Here is a 17,395-nt window from a genome sequence, read left to right as displayed (position 1 = left end):
GTAGCCACAGAATGGGAGAAAAGCCTTACTGAATTAGGCCTTAATGATATTTTGTATATAATTTGTGTTTGGGGGGTTGTTGTTTTTGCTTTGTTTTATGCTGTTGTTGAACTGGGTTAGGATGTGCAGATAATATTGGCTGATGCCTTGCTGTTAAAGGATGAGTGTGTAAGAGTTGTGACCAATATATTCTTTTTCTTATTGGAAAATTTTTATTAGACATTTAAATTACAAGAAAAATCTAAATTGTTCATAAAACAAGTTCAGTAATTTTGCTTACTTGATAGATTCTTTGGTCCAAATTTGTGAGGAATTAGAGCCAGATAGAATAAGCTTTTATACTGTAAGGGTTTGTGAAAAGGGAAGTCTCATTTTACAGCACAGGGAATGATTTCCCCATATAAATTAAGTCATTAGAGTACTTATCAGAAGATTACAAAGCTAAAGAACCCCAATATCCTTTGATAATTTGCTACAAGTAAGAAGCTGGCATTAGGAATAATGGCATTAGGTCTCCTTGCCAGTACCATCTGTTCCCTGCAGATAGTACAAAACGAACTCAATGGCATGCTTTTTGTTTGGTGCAAGGATGCACAATCGTATTACTCCTCTTCTTGCATCCTTGTACTGGCTTCCTGTTCATTAAGGAATGCAATGCAAAATTCTTACAATGATCCATAAACTTCATAATGATTCAATTCCTTGGTTCAACATTTTATTGCACATTTATAAACCAGCTAGGGTCCTAAGGACAGCAAACAAAAATTGCTGGAGATATCGATTAGAGCAGCCCATCTCAAGTCAACCAGAAAATGGCCTTTTCCATTGTAGGTAAACAATTAAGGTTTAAGGTTTATTTATATTTATACCGTCATTTCAGTGGAACCATCATAACAGTGAACAATAATTAAAGTAAGAAAATATAATACATAATCAAATCATATAAAACTTAATAATCAGTAAAACATAAATACTAAAATAAACTTAAGTTAATCAATTAAAACAAAAAGATAAGATAAAATAAGATAAAAGAAAGGTGCTGAAATAATTCCGTGTTCTGTTGTCACTGTGATTCCAAGTAAGCACATTTAAAAAGCCACGTTTTAAGATCTGCCTTAAATTTCTTGACATCTGCTTGCAGTCTAATTTCTTCAGGCAGAGAGTTCCATAGTTTTGGGCCTGCAATCGATATTGCCCTTTCGCGAACTTGACAAAGTTTTGCCGATCTAATTGTTGGTACTGTTAATAGTCCTTTATTGGCTGACCATAAGTTCCTCTGTTGTTGTATTCAGCCAATCAACTAATCAACATTTGATCCAATTATGGAACTCTCTTCCTCTTCCTTCCATTTCCTGTCTAAAGTATTTAAAAAGGCATTGAAGACACACATTTTTAAGCAAGCTTTTATGTAATCAGAACTGAATCAAACTGATGTACCATGTCTCCTAGTTATCTAGAGATATGTACGGTATACACTCTTTGAGGTCAATTTTAAAAACGTTGCTCTTGCAAAAATGGCAACATAAGTGTGTATATGGGCCATGCGTAAGCAACACGGTTATTAAAAGCTGAAATTTCCACACATTTATACCCATGCGTGCACCAAAGTTAAGGGGATGAAAAAGGGGCGGGGCATGGGCATTTCAGGGAAGGGGAAACTGTATTTTAAAACCGGAGGCCACAGCAGCTCATCACGAGCAAGTCTGTAGATCTTGCATTTTAGGGCTTACAGGACAGGGTGAGGGTAAGGGGTGAGGGGTCCAGGTCAACTGGGAGGCATGCAGGATGGAGAACCAGAGGAGTCTGAGACACCTCGATATTGACTGGGCAAACTGGTGGACTACTTGGAAAAGCTGTGAATGTCCTCACACAAGCATGTTTTAAAATCTGCATACATAGCATGTTAAAGCCAGCAATTTTGGCCATGGCAACTTCCAGACTCCGCTAGGGGTTATGGCTGGAATAAGCCAATCTACCACATCCACATAGAGTATATAGAGCAGTTCCTGACTTTGATACTCAAGAAACTACACCAATATATATCTTTTTCTCAGAGCAGACAGCAACAACAAATGAGTGATTTCTACAACACATCCTGCTTGTCCTCTGTCTTGGGAGCTATCAATTGCACTCATGTCTCTATAAGGGCACCAGGGGACGATGAAGCCAGCTACTGCAATCACAAGAGCTTCCACTCCCTCAATATGCAGATGGCCTACAATTTCAAGTTCATAATAGTGAACATTGTGCCCCCTTTAACTGGGATCCAGTTATGATGCCTACATCCTTTCACAGTCAGAAATTCATGACTGCTTCCAGTTCAGAATGCCTACAACCTTTCACAGTCAGAAATTCATGACTGCTTCTAGTTCAGAATGTACTTACCACTACTACCACACAGAAACTAACCTCTTCTTTTGGAATCCCTCATATCTTGGTGGATTGACAGAACTGGCCCAGGAGGACCGCTCCAATCTGGACCAAGAAACTAACTCAGTGCCCAACACTAAAGGATATCTAACTTTGCTCTTCTTTGTGTTTTCTCCCACAGGTGATAAAGGATATCCACTCAAAACCTGGCTCATGATCCCACTCGATAGGCCACAGACAGCTGCAGAGGCTCTCTAAAACAAGGTCCACTTAAAATGTGTTTCCGCTGCCTAGACAGATCTGGGTGATGCCTTATCAACAAGTCCACTGTGTTATCTTTCTAGCCTGCTTCATGTTTCATAATTTGGCCAAAACCAAATGCATGCCTTCTCCAAAAGGACTAGAAGATCATCTAGATGAAGAAGAGAAGGCACACGACCTGAGTCAAGAGGAACATGCTGTTGAGTCAAGAGGAGCATGCTGTTGAGTCACCAGACTCAACAGCATGTTATACAGGAAAGGAATACTCTGATACAAAGTCATTTTAGAAGGTATACTAAGACATTTTAGAAGGCGCAGGTACATTTATTTACATGGCGCATTTAGTGCTTCCTTGGCAACTCTCTTTTTCTTGGTTAAACTTAGCGGCCTTGGCCTGATCAAGTTTTGTGCTCCTCTGCAGTGGGGGTTCTATCACAGCTGATGCTGCTTTCAAAGGGTCTGGGACTTAGGGCAGTGGCAGATCTGAATATCTGCTACAGGAGCCTGGAGGGCTGTGAAGCTGCTGTGAAGAGGGGCTAAGATCTGTGATGGGCCTCTCCTCTTCAGCTACCTGATAGCACTCAGCTGGGATCATTTGTGCGAGAGCCCTCAAATAGAGCAATCTCTTATATGTGTTGTAGAACACATTGGAAAGCAGTCTACCTGCAGACAGATTTCCAATGAAAGATGGGTCTTTCAAAGCTATAAGTGTGGGCAGGTTAATGAAGAAATATGAAGACAGAATCAGGGAGCCTTGTGGATGTAGACTGGACCCTGTTGTAAGTTGTGCTGAGTAGAAATGGTCACTTCATATGTGCTCTTTCAGGCTAATTTAAAAACAAGTGTGAGTGTGCCCATACATGGGCATATCAGTGTGTGAGCAGAGATACGCTGGAATTTTAAATCATACACGCATTTGCACGCATATGATTGAAAATATGCCTACCACACATACTCGCTCAAACCTACCTCGCATATCTTTCATAGGAATTTGCTGGCTTTAATGCACATATGTAAGTGGATTTTAAAATATGCTCGCACGAGAGACAGTCCCCCTTTTTCCAATTAGTCCACCTGTTTTCCCAGTCAATATCGAGACCTTCTAGACCCCGCCGGTTCTTCCTGCATGCCCTCTAGTTGACTCAAACCCCTCACACTGTCCTGTAGGCCCTAAAACGCAAGATTTGCAGACTTGCTCCTCATCTGGAGCAGCAGTAAAGTTATGCGGATAACAAGCAGCCGCACACTGCAGCCTCTGGTTTTCAAACTCCAGAGCTATACATGTAACAGTTGACCCTGCCCCGCCCCTTTCCACCCCCGTATTTTAGTCACAAGCATATGCATATATACACATGTAAATTGTGGCTTTTAAAATCTGTGTTGCTCATGTGTGGCCCACATATAAGCGTATGGGGCCATTTTTGTGTGAGCAATGCTTTTAAAATCAACCTCTTTGTCTCCCCTGTGCTATGCTTTCAGTAATAGGGAAGCATAAAAGATGTTTCCCTCTATAGACTACACCTGTGTTTGTGGCTAGGCTGCACTTATTTCTTTAGCCTATTGAAGAGATAAGATAGCTCTTCCCATAACATGTAGCCAAAGTCAACCCCTTTTTTCTTTATCAATCAACATTACAGAGCAGGATTGCAATCCCTCCCCATAAATGTCTCCACTCAAAGCCTCACCAGTATCCAGCTGATCTCCACTCTCTTCTATCCTCTCTAATTGATCTACCCCCACCAGAAGATATCCTCCCCTCAGCATCCCTGCTCTTTTAATCTCTGTTCCTCCAGCTTTGATCCTCTTACATCCCCCAGCTCACCTCTCTCTCTTACTTCCCTTCAGTCCTTTTTTCATCCCACTGCTGATCCTTTCAACCTCAAACCCTTATAACCCCCAAATGATCCTCTGTCATCACCTCTGTAACCCTTTTTTTGGGGAGTGGTGATTCCCTCAGGGCACACCTCTAATTTATACTCTTCGGGCTGCTCCGGCTAGATGCCTCCATCCCAAGCTCAGCTCTTGCTCCCTGGGTGGGATTCTTTTTATGGGGAGAGACTTTCATCTATGGCCAAGACTGTGGTGTGTGATCTTATGCGTATTGGTAGCTTGGACATCCCCTGGAGGGAGATGCTGTGAATAAACAGGCAGGACCAGGCACTGGGTATTAAATAATAATTTACTGTTTTGTTAAGGCAAATTAAAGTCCATCTTGAAATGAGTGTGCAGATACATGCTGTTTCCATTAGAGTTAGGGGGTCTCCATCTGGGTAGATGCCCTTTCCTTCAACAAACTGGTTGAGCTTCCCATGGTGGTGTAAATTGTGCACTAAAGCTCTCCCAGCAGCTTATCCAGGATTCCTATATCAGGGGTCCCCTTCTAGCGTAGCAAAAATCCATCCTGCCTGATGCTCCAGTGACTTCCTGAACACTCAGCCATGTATCCTGGTTCCACACTTGTGGAGGTCCAGATGGGGTCTCCTTGACCTTACTTGACTCCTTGTAGTTATGCGCATAGGTGACTCTTTGAGATGAAGTCTGAGGATAGGAACCTGCTGATCCAGCCAAGCTCCCAGTGAGGAGGGATGGCTAAACGCCTCCTCACAACAAAATAGATATACCTTCTTAGTCAAAATCTTCCTAGACTGGACTACTGCTGTCACAGGTGCTTGCTATATTCATGGGGAGAATAGGCTCACTGGTCTTCAGCCTCTGCACTCTGATTCCAGCCAGAGAGGTTGACCTTCATCAAAGGAATAGAGTGAAATGCAGTCCCTTCTGTGGAAGAGTTCTTCCAGTCTTCAAGCGCCTCACACAGCCAAGCCTGTCACAGGTGCTTGCAACATTCAAGAGGTGAATGGGCTCACTGGTTTTCAATTGAGGAGTGCAAGATTCAAATGGATTCAGACCAAAAATACCTGTACTGAAATTAAATACTTAGGATCCACTGCCAGGTTGTGTACAGTGAATCCCCACCAAAAAGAGAAACTGATGAGGCAGGGATGCCTCACCAGGGAGAGACAAAAATATATATCTTTCCTGTTCTGCATCTGCTCTGAACTGACTCTAGCCACCCCTTTAGTCACAAAATGGCTGGTTATGAAGGACATTAGCAACCAATCCCGGCTCTCCTTGGTGGGAGGAGGGCAAGAGAGAATAGATAGCTCCATAACTATTACATCTCTGCATACAGTGATGGACTGGGGGGTTCCAGTCACACCTCCATGTCACCCCTTCCCCATTTCCTCCCCACTTACATCTCCCATCCCCTCTCACCTCATCCCTCCCCTCCAAACCTTCTCTCAAATCCCTCAAATAGGTCCCCACTCAAACCCCTTGATCCTCTCATATCTCCTGTCATGCTTTCATTCCCAATATCTCACCTTCCACAAATAATCCCTCTCCAGCTTATGCAACCCTCAAATTCACTGGCCATCTGATCTCTCCCTTCAATAAACATCCCCCCCCCCTCCAGGGGCTGTGACAAAACTTTCCCTTGAGCCCCAGGCCAAAGATGGATAACACCTGGTGAAAAGAGATGGCAGGCAGAGGTCGGGATGGTGATAAGTGCTCCTAGTGGTGGAATTGCCATGTCGGTCTGGCATCTGTGTCTTCCAAGGATATGCAATAATAAATTAATCTTTGCCTCAACTAAATTATTTGTAAATATCCTTGTGTCCAAATATCTGCAGAGAAGCACCGCTGTACAAAGTCAGGTAATATATACACTACAAGGGGTGGAAAGACTATATATAGGTTCCCAGAGATACAAAAGCTTCTGTAAGCTGTATTGTATACATGATGGCTAGGTAATATTGGGGGCTCATAGGTAGGCTCAGTGGCTGTTTGATATGGGATCACAGAGGCAAGATGTCAAGGTGGAAGGGTATTAATTATGGCTGATTTATCCTGTCTATGCAGAACCCTTTTAACTGGTAAGCAAATTTGCTTTCTCCATTGACAAGCAGATATGAATCAGCCATAATGCAAGGGAAATCCTAAACTGAGGGTTGCATTGTGGAGCAACTACTGAAAAAAACCAACCAGAACCCTTTAAGTGGATAGTGAACTACTAGGTGAACAGGCTGCACAGATTGCTGGAGAAAGTTACTGTCTCCTCAGGACATATTGTCCAGACAGTAGTAGGATGTGAAGGTGTGAACAGACAACCAAGTAGCAGCTTTCCATATGTCTTCAAAAGAAGTGGCCCTAAGGTGAGCCACAGAATTTGCCTTAGCTCTCACTTGTTGAGGCTTACAGTGTCCATAATCTGTAAGCCAGCCAGTATGTAAGGATGCACTGTACAGTCCACTAGCCAATTAGATGGAGGTTATCTGGCCAGGGGCATAGGGTGACTGATGAAGTTGGTCGTGCACCATAAAATTTACTGCTAGAACAGTCCTCCCGCCTACATTACCTTATGAGCACAACTTTCTTTGATGCAAAAAGCCTATCAATTTTATGCTTACAGCAACCCAATCCTTAGAGGGAAAATTAGCTAAAGCCATGCCTTAAAATAATCACCTAATCTACTAACATCAATTACAATAAAATGTGAATGAAAAAAATATTTTCTGCAAGAACATTCAAAACCATTTTTCTGCATGCAAATGAAATTAATAAAGAGAAAACTTCTGTTTAAAATAGAAATGAGAAAGAGAGGACCATAATGCCATAAAACCCAGTGATAAGTACCATAATTTTTGCAGCAAAAATTCAAGTTACACAAGAACTGAACCTTTAAAATACCTTCACCAAATACAAAATAGAAATGTGCCACCAAAAATGCAAAACATCAAGCAATAAAATCAAGAGATATAAAACATCATTCATAATATTAAAACCATTATAATAAAAGGAATAAATGTCAACACAGCCAACGAACATCCAATAATTTTTAAGAACGTGCATAAATTTATTCTAGTATTTCTGAAACATCAATAAAATATTTCAAAACATCTGATGAATAAAACATTCAATAATTATGTTTAAATCTGTTTATTAATAAAGTATGAACAATGTAACAAACATAAGCCAAGGTGTGTGAATTCTGCAACACCTTGACCATAAGATCGAAGGTCATCAAATAAAAACACTTTAACATCTAAAGGTAATATCACTGTTGCTATTATGCATAGTAATTCCTGCAACTCTTTCCAAAAGGTTTGAATAGAGGTACATACGCAAAAACCATGCCCCAGCATCCCAGTTACCTCTTTGCATTTCAAGCAAAATGCTGAGGCTGTTAGGTTACACTTAGATGCCTGGGATTGAGAGCAAAATGCCCAGAGAAGAAATTTAAATTGGGTCTCTCGTAGGGTAGCATTAATAGTTATAGTACGCACCTTGATAAACAATCATATAAGAACTCCTCTGTCAAATCTATAATTCTTCATTCCAGGCCCCCACTACTACCTCTAAGCCTGGACCTTGATAAGGGTTCCTCAGCATTTTGTACTAAAAAGAGCTAGAATAGCGGTCTGGATCTTCAACATCAGAGAGCTCTAACATTATCTCCCGCTGGTCGTCACACAAGGTGAGAACTAGAGACCGAAGATAATGACAAAGCTGAATATAGGCAAACCTTTGCCTATAAGATATGTCATATTTGACATGGAGCTCTTCAAACGGCATAATCGAGCCCTCATCAGTGAGTACCTGTTGCACAATACATATCCCCTTTTGTGCCCATTCCCGAAAGGGTTTAGAAAAAGAACCCAGGCTAAACTCAGTGTTACCTAGTATAGGTAAGAAATTAGATATTTGATCGTCAATTTTAGTAATCCAAAAATACAATGCCATGCTTTTATAATAGGGGCTATAAGGGCACTTCTCTGAAGGTGAGGTGGCAATATTGTGCATGGACTGTGTAAAATATAATGTAGCATAAGAGGGGCAACTATGGAAGATTCAATTAATAAGGTAGTTAAGAAAGACGTCCCCATCAACCAATCCCCTGCATGTCATAAGTTACATGCTCCATTGAAATACCGTGTTTGCTAATTCCAACCAGCCATCCGCTTGAGCTCCCATTAGCCTGGACAAGTGTATTCGAGGCCAAGATTTGCGCCAAAGAAAACTTTGCATGTGCTTCTCAATCCCACTAGCTTCTTTACGAGTCATCCAACAAGGCAGAGTTTGAAATAGATATAACCACTTTGGAAGGATCAACATTTGATATAAATTCACTCAGCCCATTAGGGCAAAGGTAGATCTATCCACAAATCTAAAAGAGTGGAGATATGGCGGAGTACTGACTGAAAATTCTCATGTTGAATTTTAGACAGATCCCTATGGAGGATTATTCCCAAATATTTGAATGCCTCAGACACCCAATGGAAAAGAAACTGGGATCCACAAAGTGCCATCACAGAGTCCATCATAGGTAGGGCTCAGTTTTATCCAGGATGAGCTTGAACCCTGACAGCACCCCATATGCCTGGAACTCTTCTAAATGGACTGGTAGGGAAGAAAGGATGTCTGTAATATGAACAAGAATGTCATCAGCAAAAGGCAAAAGTTGGAACATACACTTGGACCCTTTCCCCACAGGTATAACTTTGATAGTCGGGTTATTCCTAATCACTAGCAATAAGGGTTCTAAAGTGAGGAGAAATAATGGGGAGAGTGGGCACCCCTGACGGGTGGCTCTGTGGAGCCCAAACCTTTTGGACGGGATCCCATTTACCAGGATAGAAGCACAGGGATTACTATAAAGCAAATCCAATAAAAGTGAAAATACCTCTGAAAGTCCATCGCATTAAGCTCTGCCCACATAAATTGCCAATTAACTCAATCAAATGCCTTCTCTGCGTTAAAGCTGAGAAGGAGGGAGGGGAATCCCTTCAGCTTGCTATATTCCATTGATGCCAGTACTTTGTGAACATTGAGAACTGAGTGCTGCCCTTTTACAAACCTTACTTGTGGATCACCTATCAAGTCAGGCAAGTACTTAGCCAACCTATCAGCCATGATCTTCACTAATAATTTGACATCAAAATTTAATAAAGAGTTGGGGGTGATATGATCCCGGTAATAGTGGGTCCCTGCCAAGTTTGGGTAGTACTACAATATAAGCCAAATTCAGATTTAAAGGGAAACGCCTTTGTGTTATAAGATCATTGTACATTTCCCCTAAGGGTAAGAAGATCTTATCTCCCATTAATTTAAAGAATTCCCCAGAATACCCGTCTGGACCAGGGGCCTTCAAAAGTGATGCTTGATGGATTGCCCTCTGTATCTCTTCCAAGTGGATTAGAGCATTGAGCCCATCTTTCTAAGATTCTTGAAGTTTTGGAAGACCAACTCATTGTAAATAGGCATCAATGTTGCCGTCTGTATCTGGAGAGCTACAACAGAGCTCTTTGTAAAACTGACAAAATATGGCACTAATATCTTTCATCGAATTATTTATCTCACCATTGGTATCTTTCACGGGCCTAATATATTTCTGGCTCCCCCAATGTCTTATTAGATTGGCCATCATTCTGCCCACTTTGTTACCATATTGATAAAATCTAGCTTTATAATATATCAACGATTTCTGAGCTCATTGGTATAAAAGGGAATTATGTGCAGTTTGGGTTTCCAAAGTTTGCCTTATTGGCAGGGGTCTCTTGGGCTTCATACCTATGCTTTGCCCTGTGTAACTGGTTTTCCAAGGATAGGATTCTCTTAGATATGTGCTTTCTTTGGGCAGCTACATAGGATATAATTTCCCCCTATAGAACTTCTTTGGCCATGGGCTTTGTTATCATTTACATACTCCGCCCATTTCTTGTGAATAAATTCCTTAAAGCGGGCATCAGTATACCAATATCCGATGAATCGTCATAATGCAGGCAGAGTTAAAGAAAACCCTTCTAAATCCAGCCATACCATAGTGTGGTCGGAGACCATTGGGGACCCAATCTCCATGCATGTAACCCTAGAGAACCTGGTACCCTCAACAAACAAATAGTCCAAATGAGAATGAGAACGGTGAGTCCTGGAAACATGAGTATATTCCAGGACCCATGGGTGTAGGGTGCAATCAAGTCTAAGGCATTACAGATATATGAGACACCCTTATTCAATCAATCTCTGGGTGTACACAGTCCGGATGACATATCAAGGGCAGGATCATGCACACTGTTGAATCCCCAACCAAAAGAATGTGTCCCCGGGCTTTATCGGCTAATTAATGATGTTATATAAACATGTTGATATTGATTTGGCCCTAACACTACAAAACAAGAGATTAAAATGCCCACTAGAGATGTTAGTAACTGGTCTGAATTTGAAGAAGTATCACAAGTTGAAGTCGAGAAAATGATAAATCAAATGAACCCTGCTACCCATGTAATTGACACCATTCCCATTACTGAACTAAAAAAACTAGCCAGCACAATAACCCCAACTCTAACTAAGATCATCAACCTCTCACTAGGTGAAGGCGAAATGCCAGATACTTTGAAAGGAGCTATTATCAAACCAATAATTAAGAAAAAGAACCTCGACCCCCTAAATCTCAATAACTATAGACCAGTCTCAAATTTACCCCTATTAGCCAAACTAATTGAAAAAACTACAAAAACAATTGTCAAACCACATTGAAAGTAATAACATATTATACCCAACGCAACATGGGTTTCGAAAACACTGCAGTACTGAAACTCTGCTATTAGCTTTATCAGATAATATCTTAAGAGGTTTTGATACAGGAACACACTACATTCAAGTTCTATTAGATCTCTCCGCAGCATTTGACACGGTTAATCACAAAATACTACTCAATAGACTGAAAGAAATAGGTCTCACTAATAAAACAATAAAATGGTTTGAGTCATACCTAAACAATAGATGTTTTCAAGTACAAATCAAAAATACACTCTCAGACAAAGTCACACTGCTAAACAGTGTCCCACAGGGATCAGCCCTGTTGGCAACACTGTTTAACATTTATCTCCTCCCGGTATGTCACCTACTAGTGGGACTTGGAATCATACATTACTTATACGCAGACGATATACAGCTACTGCTACCCATTGTGAATACCATTGAAGAAACAATGAAACTTGCCAATATGTATCTTGAAATAATCAAACAGCTCTTAAATCAGATGGAACTGGTAATAAACATCAACAAAATGGAATTCTTACTTCTTGAACATAAAAACATACACCACATTCAACCAACACTCACAATTAAAAATACCCAAGCCATTGAGCTAGCAACAAAAGTACGGAATCTGGGAGTAATAATTGACCCTGAGCTAAACATGAAGCAACACATCTCATTAAAAATAAAAGAAGGATATGCGAAACTCATGATCCTGAGAAGACTAAAACCTCTACTAACACTAAACAATTTCCGCACAGTTCTGCAGGCAATGATATCTGCAAGCACAGATTACTGTAACTCCCTACTTTTAGGACTACCACAATCTATAATTCGGCCACTGCAAATATTACAAAACTCAGCTGCTAGAATTTTGACTGTCAAAAAAAAGAATGACCACATTACAGGAACACTCACCGAATTACACTGGCTTCCAATTGAACAAAGAATTCAATATAAGGCTTTATGCATAATTCACAAACTAATCCACGATGAAAAAGCTGACTGGCTTAACACTGCATTGCGCTTACATGTCCCGCAAAGAAACCTGAGATCTGCTAATAAGGCTTTACTAACTGTCCCCTCTGTCAAAACAGCCCGCCTCACACAAGTAAGGGAAAGAGCACTATCACTGGCTGGTCCTGTGCTATGGAACACCATGCCACTCGAAATAAGGCTGCAGAGAAATTTGAAAATATTCAAAACCAATCTGAAAACCTGGCTCTTTAAACAAGCTTTTTATAAAGATAAAGAGAAGGAGAAAACCAGTTGATTTATAAGGACACACCAAACTAGAACTTGTTACTTGTAACCTACAAATGCATATTAATATTAAATTCAAACCGCCTAATATGTTCCCAACAGACAAGCTTAACTTACACGCATTGTTTATTGTATTAAATTGTTACCATACTATGATGGCACATGATTAATTTGCAATCTATACCACTCATATTTTCATTATCGTGCCTTGCTGTAAACCGTTGTGATGGTTATCTAATTTAACGACGGTATAGAAGAGTTTTTAAATGAATAAAAATAAATAAAACATAGGGTCAGATTTTCGAACCTATGCACAAATCTACTCCCAATTTTATAACATGCGCTCGCAGCCACGCACATGTTATAAAATCCGGGGTCGGCGTGTGTAAGGGGGTGCACACTTGTGCACCTTGTGCGCAGCAAGCCCTAGGGGAACCCCGATGGCTTTCCCCGTTCCCTCCAAGGCCGAAATCGAAGCGGCCTCAGAGGGAACTCTCCTTTCGCCCCCCCCCCACCTTCCCCTCCCTTCCTCTATCTAACCCGCCCCCATCCCTACCTAAATCCCCCCCACATCTTTATTATTTAAGTTGCGCCTGCCTCTGGGCAGGTGTAGGTTGCTCACGCCAGCGCGTGATCCCCGGCCTAGTAGGCCTTCGGAGGCCTCTGGTCATGCCCCTGCCCCGCCCCTTTTTTCAAGCCCCGGGACATATGCGCGTCCCGGGACTTGCACGCATCACCGTGCCTATGCAAAATAGGCTTGGCGCAGGCAGGAGGGGTTTAAAAGGGTTACGCGCGTAACCCTTTTAAAATCTGCCCCATATTACACAGAGTGACACACTGATTGAATAACATACCTACAACTATTAGATATCTGCCTGCTGGGTCTGTAATCAGCTAGTGAAGTTGGAAAGTCACATGTTTCCCAATTAGTATGGCTACTCTTTCTTTTTGAGAAGGGGTCTGAGAAGAATAAATCTCTCCAACCCATCCCTATGGGAACGTCTTATGCTCCCGTTCATCCAGGTGCATTTCTTGAAACATTGCTATGTGAACCTTCTGCCTGCGCAGCCCTGAGGCTGAGGTAAGTTGCGCGTGCCAGCCGACTGCCAGAGCGCGATCCCCAGCACAGCAGCAAATGGCCGCTGTGCCTGGAGCCCCTGATCCTGCACCTGTACCGCCCCTTTAATAAAGCCGCAGGACTTAGACTCGTCCTAGGGCTTTATGCGCGTCACCAGGCCTTTATAAAATAGGCCCGGCACGCGTAGGGCTTTTAAAATCTGGCCTTTGGTCTCTCTGCTATGGCTTTATCATCCCTAAGTGTCCCTTTTATCCCTGGATCATCTAATGGTCCAGCTGACTCCCTCCCAGTCTTTTTACTTCGAATGTACTTAAAAATGTTTTTATTATGAGCTTTTGCTTCCATGGCAAGCTTCTTTTCAAATTCTCTCTTTGCTTTCATTATCAATGTTTTGCATCTATCTTGCCAGTGCTTTTGCTGTACCTGTTTTCTTCATTCAGATCCCTTTTCCATTTCTTGAAAGTTGTTCTTTTAACTATTATAGATTCTCTCACTGGGAGTTAACTTATATAATCCTGAGGAACACAGCCTGCACTTCCAGATGAGAAAAAGTAAGTTGACAATTGGACACATGCTTGATTTAATTTTTGTGAATAGTAGTCTAGCTAACGGTATATCTGTTTTGACTAAATCAGTTCCTTGGTCAGACCATAAATTGATGTTTTCGACTGTACCTCTTAACATGCATAAAAAAGCAAACAGACCATCTCTTACCACAAGCCCATAAAATCAGATGATCTGATTTCACTTCTACTGAATCTTAGTGAGGACTTAAATCTTAGTAATATAGATGCAGCAATTACATCCTGGTCAGAACTGACCACAGCAATTTCGGATAAACTTAGTCCTCCTATTACTAAGCAATTACACATCAGAAGAAATAATGCCCTGTGGCATAACAATAACATTAAAGAATTGAAGAAACTACTTAGAAGAAAAGACTGTGGCGATCAATCTTTAGAGGTCTATAGGGCCCTTCTAGCTAAATATAGAAAGTTAATTAATAAAACCAAGCAAGAATATTATGCTAGTAAAATTCATGATCTAAAGTTCAATCCAAAACTTTTATTCTCATTAGTCAAAAATTTGACTAAGTCTAATGCAGTTAATTATTGGAAGGATGATACTGATTTAAGAAGTAAATGCACTGAATTTGCATGTTTCTTTAAAGAAAGATTCACAATTTAATAAATAACCTTCCCTCTTTTTCTTATCAAAAAATCACTTTGCTACCGATTGATAGTACCCCATGGATCTCCTTCGAGACTGCATCGTCTCTAGAAATTGAATCTATTTTAAAAAACATGAATCCAGCAAATCACCCACTGGACAATCTGCATAAAAGATATCAAAAGCATGGCACACTAAAGCTCGGATTTTCAAAGGCCTGCAGGTTTACGCACGTGGCTGGGCCTTGCGCACGCTGCGCGAATTTTAAAATGGCCCCGGCCACTCATGTAAAGCCCAGTACGCACACAAGTGCTTGGCCTCTTCAAAGGGGCGGGCCAGGGGGCAGGTCTGGGCAGAAAGGGACAAGGCAGGGGGCAGGCCGGGATAGCGCCATTCTCTGCTGTTCTGGGGAAGCGCGCGCCAGCAGCTAGCCGGCACACGCAGATCACTTCTGCTCCAGAGGAGCAATAAGTAATGAAACAAAAAAAAGTAAGTAGATAAGAAGGGGTTAGGGGGTCAGGGAGGAGAGGAGAGGAGAGGGGAAGAGGGAGGAAGGTTAGGTAGGTGGGTAGGGAAGTTCCCTCCCAGTCCGCTCCTTAATTGAAGTGAACTGGGAGGGAATTGGGGGAGGCTCGATTGCATGCACGTAGTTAGGGAAAATTTGCTCCCCCCTGCGTGCGCCATCCTCACATAAGCGCGTGAATTTTTAAAATCCGGCGTGCATGTGCATGACCATCAGATTTTATAACATGTGTGTGCCAACCTGCGCATGTTATAAAATCAGCGCGTCCATGTGAGCTTGCTGGGAACCACACGCAAATGAACAGCCACACGCTGTTTTTAAAATTGACCTCTTAATTTCTGTTCCTGTTGCTAATATAGTGAATCTATCATTGTCAGAAGGAAAAATGCCTGCACTTCTGAAATGCGCCTCACTTAGGCCCCTCCAAAAAACAAAAATAGCGATGTTAAATGTATTATCTAATTTTAGACCCATTTCAAATTTTCCAATGATTGCCAACATCATTGAAAAGACAGTTCAGAAACAGCTGACTTTCTTGAGCCACATAATATACCATATTCTACACAATTTGGTTTTAGAAAACATTATAATACCAAACCTTTGCTATTAGCATTAACAGATGCAATCCTAAGAGGTTTTGACTTGTCCTATTAGATTTATCAGCAGCATCTGATACTGTTAATCATTTTATACTGATTCAGAGGTTATCTGAAACAGGGCTAAGTGGAATTATACTTCAATGGTTTACTTCATATCTTACAGACCATTCGTTTCAAGTCAGAATTAATAACTTTTTTTTTGAGCAAACTAATTTGGATTCAGGTGTTCCCCAGGGTTCCTCTCTTTCGGCAATGCTCTTTAATATATACATATTACCGTTATGTAAATTGTTATCAGGATTAGGAATTACATATTACATTTATACAGATGATGTACAATTATTAGTTCCTGTTAATGATTCCATAGAGAAGACTCTGAAATTAGTAGAGATATACCTTTCAGCCATTCAGAAACTTCTGACTCTCATGAAACTAATCTTAAATTACCAAAATAAATAAATAAATAAATTTTAAATAAGCGAGCATCTTTAAATTTACCTATAGTTTTTATTTATTTATTTATTTATTTATTTAACACTTTTTTATACCGACCTTCATAGTAATAACCATATCGGATCGGTTTACATAGAACAAGGGAATAACAAGAGCAATAAATAAAGTAAATACCAATAGAGGAGAATAAGGCAAAGTTACATTTAACAAGGAGTAAAAAACTTGGAAGCTTAAATAGCTTGAAGAAAGGTAAAGGTAAGTAATTGTAGCATAATTCAAAAGAATATGGGTTAAAGCTTAAGGTGCTTTAACCTGGGAGTGCCTGAGTCCATCGTTCGAAAGGATAGAAGACCATTTGTCCATGTGTGAATAATGACGACTAGTGATTGTCTGGAGGATCAGAGAAGGCTTGGTGAAAGAGCCACGTCTTGAGTTTTTTCCTGAAAGTAATGAGGCAGGGTTCTAATCTGAGGCTTGAAGGGATGTTATTCCAGATAGATGGACCTGCTATTGAAAAAGCTCGGTCTTTGGTCGAGGAAAGGCGTGTGGCTTTGGTTGGGGGGAAATTCAGAGTACCTTTGTGGATATCTCTAATTGGTCTGTTGGAGGAGTGTAGTTTAAAGGGAATTTCAAGGTCGAGATGGCGTTGATGATGGATGGATTTGTGTATTAGGGTGATTGATTTGTAAAGGATTCTAAAATACACTGGTAACCAATGTAGATTTCTGAGGATGGAGGAAATGTGATCGCCATGGCTAGTGTTGGTCAGTAATCTTGCTGCGGCATTTTGTATCATCTGCAGTGGTTTGGTGGTAAATTTGGGGAGGCCAAGGAGAAGGGCACTGCAGTAGTCTATCTTGGCACTACCACAATTGAGTTAACTGCTCATGCTTGTGATATTAGAGTAATTTTTTTTATATTGATTTTAATATGAAGAAACACAATAATCTTAAAATCAGGGATGGAAATAATAAACTTCATATTTTAAAATGATTGAAACTGCTTCTTAACCATAATAACTTTTGATCAGTCCTTTAAACCCTGATTTTTGCTAATTTAGATAATTGTAATGCTTTACTA

The 17,395-nt window shown here is 40.8% G+C and overlaps 1 protein-coding gene across 1 annotated transcript in view; it reads right to left on the bottom strand.

Annotated features, from left to right (window-relative positions):
* The window catches only part of KLKB1 (kallikrein B1), a 132,526-nt gene that overhangs the window by 12,275 nt on the left and 102,856 nt on the right, over positions 1-17,395 (bottom strand). The window lies entirely within an intron of this gene.

Source organism: Rhinatrema bivittatum, chromosome 1 (assembly GCF_901001135.1).
Source record: "Rhinatrema bivittatum chromosome 1, aRhiBiv1.1, whole genome shotgun sequence".
NCBI lineage: Eukaryota > Metazoa > Chordata > Amphibia > Gymnophiona > Rhinatrematidae > Rhinatrema > Rhinatrema bivittatum.
Note: the sequence above shows the minus strand (reverse complement) of the source record. Positions and strands in the feature narration are given on the sequence as shown.